The following is a 5,193-nucleotide window of genomic DNA, read 5'->3' on the forward strand; positions in this document are numbered from 1 at the left end:
ATCCTTTGCCATCCATGCCTTGTCCATTTTGTTGTACTAATGAATCTAAAATCAATCAAAAATATCAAGACAATTACAACAATGAGCCAAAATTCTTAATCCATCATTATACAAATAAATTAACTATGCGGGTCCTCTAAGAAACCAACTACGCTTACCAAGAAAAGGATACGAATAAATTTCATAAACCAGAAACCAACTACTTCATCATTATACCAATAAATTTTAAACCAGAAACCAACTACTTCATCATTATACCAATAAATTTCTAAACCAGAAACCATGACATTTCAGTGAAAACAATTAGCCTAGACATAAAAGAAACTTGATAATTCAAGGATTACATAAAACCAACTTAGCATCAGGAACTAACAACTCCTCAATCTATCAAACAAAAATGATAAAATCAACTCAAGGTAGTGTTTGAGGAAATTCATCAAACACATTGCATGCATCAATCAATTAATACTTGCAAACAAGAGATCAAGAAGATGCAACTGTCGAAGATGAGGAAGAAATTCAGTAGCGATGATGTATAAAGGGAAAATTATCGGAATGTGAAGAAGGACTCGAGCGGTGGCAGTGAATGTTGGACTGGAGATGGATGAAGCAAAAACTACTGGAATGCGAAGAAGGCCTCCTCTTCTCAACCAAATGGAGGAGTTGGAGGAGATGCGGTGTGGTTGGACGGAGAAGCAAGTTCATCGTGTCTTGATCCTGATCGGGAGAGGATCTAGGAAGGGGGAAGAGGGAGATGAGGTTGAGAGAGATGGTCGGAGGTTTAGGTTTAGGCTGAGAGAGATGTCTCGGTTTAGGTTTACGCGAGAGATGTCGCGCGGAGGAACGGGCGGGATAAAGATTTAGGTTTGGACGGAACATCACAGTGTGCAGATTTTGGCTTGTGGGGAAATTAAAATATTTTATTTTGGTTCATTAACATCGGATTTTAAAAACCGATGTTAAAATCGATGTCTATTAAAGAAAAAAAGAGCGCTCATAGACATCGCCTAAAAAACCGATGTCTATGAGCGAAAATCTGCGCCCATAGATACTGGTTTTTAGAAAAACTGGTGTAAAATACTCAAAGACATCGGTTTTAGCCTAAAACCGTTGTTGTTCCACTGATGTCTATGAGGGATTTTGTTGTAGTGATGGAATCGGGGAAGCGGAACCTAAAGTGATCACCTTCGAAGCGCCAACCAATCTGGAAGAAGCTTCCTCCGCCACTCCCCTGCGAAACTCCACACAAACCACGCTGCCGTCTTCGGCTGCTGCCCTTCCTAGACCGATGACAAGGCGACAGGAGGTGGCCTTAAAAGGACGAGGGAGGCGGCGAGAAGACACCGAATGAAATTTGGATGTTTCCCCTTTTTTATTATTGAGAAAGAGATGTTTGTTTGGAGATTAAATATTGACCTGATGGATTGGAGCTGGAGCTTCTGCCGCTCCTCCTCTGAGATGGTGGCGAAGGCAGCATTGCCCTGCTGCGCACCGTCCTTGATGGGGGTGGTCGGTGCCGACCTCTTCTTCTGCAGGGAGTGCAGTTCGTCGATGGTCTTCACCTTCACCAGCGACGCGCTGTCGTCGTGGCAGATCCCGTTCTCCGGTTTCTCCCTCCTGTGCGTCTGGATCTTCGGCAACCCATTGGAGAACGCCGCCGCTCACCAGGAAACGAGAAGGAGCACAATGTCGTATGAGGAGAGGGAAAGATAAATGGCTTAGGTTTGGGAACGCGAAAACACGGCACCGAAAAGAAAACAGCGAGGGAAAGGAAAACAGCGAAGGGGGGAAATGACCAAATTCAATTACAACAGTTTTTTCAAAACTGTTGTCGTAGCCGCTAAAAACGCGGATAAAGACAACGGTTTATAAAACCATTGTAAAAAGTGTTGTCGTTTTAAAAAAAATTCGCTCAATGACAGCAGTTTTGCTAAAACCGTTGTCTTTTATATTTAATGGGGAGTTCAAAGACAACGGTTTTGGCAAAAACATTGTCTTTGAGCATATACGCAACACTTTCTCTTAAAACCGTTGTCGTAGGGGTGTTGTCGTTTGCAGTTTTTGTTGTAGTGTAAAGCAATATAAAAGAATAACTTTTGATAGCCTCCGGACTGTCCGGTTCTGACTTTCAGATTTCCTCCAAAAACTTAGGTCGAACCGACACCTATTGTTCCCTCAATGGGGAATGCCTCCTCACCTACTCCTCTAAAGAGAAGTTACCTGTTGTCAGACTGGTTCTCTAGATCGACTGGACTTTTGCTCAGCGCCTGAGACTTTAGGTCTTCACACTGGATGTCCACTTCACGACCCATTCAGACTTTCACCTGGTCTGCGACCACCAGGATTTTCACCTAGAGTCCCCGACTCTAGGGTTTCGCCCAAAGTTCACGACCCGCCAAGACTTTCCACCTAAGGTTACCACCCCCTAGGACTTAGGGTTACCTCCTCCTAGGGTTTTCCATAACCTAGGGTTACCACCCCTAAGATCTAGGGTTACATCCCCTTAGGATTTTCCACTTGCTTAGTATCCACTAGTACTTTTTCCTAAGAACACTTAGGACTTTTCTACAAGCTCAATCACACTTGTTAGATAACAAGACAACTTAACTTGGAACCCTTTACCATTTTCAAAACACAGGTTCGAACATCTGGTGCTTTCCGCACCAATAATCTCTTCCTTTTTTATTATGGCAACACAATTAAAGTTAAGTAAAATATAACAATATTTACTGTAATATAATGAAAAGGAATTTAAGCATGAGCATAAGAATTTAAACATAACAATTTTGGCATATTAAAAAAAAAACTCCCCCTTATGCTCATGTTTTATGTTTAACGCTTAACTTTAACTTTTCTCTCCCCCTTTGCCATACATAAAAAAAAAGGTACTAAGTTAGAAAGAAAAAGAATCTTTAAAACTAAAAAAGGGTACTAGTTTTTTTTTAATCTTTTAAGCTCTCCCTATAATGGTAGCACTTACTTAACTTAATAATCATTTATCTTTTAAACAAAATAGCTAAATATCTAGCTTTGAAAAGGATGTATTTGAAAAAAACTTGACTCAATACTTAACTTTGAAAAGATTTTCTTTAAAAAAACTTGGCTCAATACTTAGCTTTTAAAAGATTTTCTTTGAAAAAAAACTTAGCTCAATACTTAGCTTTGAAAGATTTTCTTTAAAAAAACTTAGCTTAATACTTAGCTTTGAAAAGATTTTCTTTGAAAAATACTTAGTTAAGTTAAAAACATTATATCAAGTACTTTACATTTTGAAAAGATTTTTAAAATACTTAGTTAAATACATAAAAACTTAGTTAAAAAAACTTTTTCAAAAACTTATTTCTCTAGCTAGAAATATTTGAACTCCTTTTTTCAAATAAAGTTTTATAGTTGTTTTTTAAAAATAGTTAGACTTTATTTTCAAAAATAGGTAAGCCAAAATAAAATTGAACTTCCTTTTAAAAAAAAAATACTTTGATTTGAAATCTTGAAAAAGAATACTATTACTTTGAGAAAACATTTAAGAAAAATTAATGTCACTCCCTCTTTAAGAAAAATAGTTAAGAAATCTTGAACTTCCTTTCACTCCCCATTAATTATTGTAAAAAGATGAATGCTTTAAGTTTTAGGGCCCTAGAGTTCAAACATGAGAGTTCAAAGTTAAAGCATAAGTTTAAAGTAAAAGTAATTATTTAGTTTCCTAATTTTCTATCTCACTCATTCTATGTTATCAAGCATGTTCAACTTATGAGTTTGTGTGAGATAAGGTTAAGTTAATTTTGTCTATTACTTTGAAAAATATTTATGATATTGAAGAATATTTAAGTTTGAGTTTAAATTTAGATTTTAAAAATATCAAATTTTAAATTTTTAGTTTGAATTTAAATTTGGGTTTAAAATATTAAAATTTGAATTTTAAGTTTTAATTTAAAAATTAATTAGAATTTGAAGATTAATTAGATTAGGATAATTAAAATTTTGAATATTAATTACCATTTGAAAATAATTAAGATTTTAAAAATTTATGATTTGAAAATATTTAATATTTTGAAAATTAATTATGATTTTAAAATGATTATAATTTTGAAATTAATTATGATGTGAAAATAATTAATATTTTGAAATTAATTATGATTTAAAAATAATTATAATTTTGAAATTAATTATGGTTTGAAAATAATTATAATTCTAAAATTAATTATGATTTAAAAATAATTAATATTTTAGAAATTAATTATAATTTTAAAATAATTATAATTTTAAAATTAATTATGGTTTGAAAATAATTTTGAAATTAATTATGGTTTAAAATTAATTAGGATTTTAAAATTAATTAATGATTTTAAAATTAATTAGAATTTTAAAATTAATCAATATTAAAGTGACTTAGATTAATTAATTTGAATTAATTTTAATTAAATTTGGTTAACTACTTTTTATTTTAAACCTAGGTTCATCTCACCCTTTTCTAGATTTTCAATCAGGGGATCTTAATAGTTTTATGAGATGGTTAATTTAATCTTCACTTCAGATTAAAATCTAAGGATTGATCTACATTTGAGTTCAACTAAGGTTTAACAGTTAGTTAATTAAATATTCATTTCAATAATTGGCTTCTAGGCTGTGGCGATGCACTAGGCCTTCTTGGGTATTAGATCATCAACCACTTTTGGACAAAGCCTTTTAAAAAAAAATTAAATATTTAATTTTTCTTTCCGAAAATCCGAGGTCTAACAAGTCAAGTGTGAACCAAGTCTAAGTCCTTATCTAAACATGAATAATAGAGAATAGTAGAACATACATCAAATAATTTTATCTAATGAATATGGTTTTTCTATTAGCTCCCCTTGGATCATAGCCTCGATAGGGTTTATCAAGGTAATAGATTTGATCCTTGGGGATCCAATATTGACCAAGCCCAACTTGATTAATCAAGTTAGACTTGGGGACCCATGCTTAGATTGTTTTTCTACTTGTTCGATTCACCAATGCTAAATAAGATCTAAACTTACAGTTAGCCTTATATCCAAGTTCGGATTGATTGTATATGACTCTTTATTTTCCAAGAATCAAATCAAGATTTTTGGAACTCAAGGTGAACCATTCCAATGAGTCCTTGAGTTCTTTGGCTTGAGTTTTTAAATTGAAATTCTCTTTCTCAAGTTGTTGGACTTGAGTTAAGGTTCCTTCTTG

Source organism: Zingiber officinale, chromosome 6A, assembly GCF_018446385.1.
Source record: "Zingiber officinale cultivar Zhangliang chromosome 6A, Zo_v1.1, whole genome shotgun sequence".
NCBI classification, from domain to species: domain Eukaryota; kingdom Viridiplantae; phylum Streptophyta; class Magnoliopsida; order Zingiberales; family Zingiberaceae; genus Zingiber; species Zingiber officinale.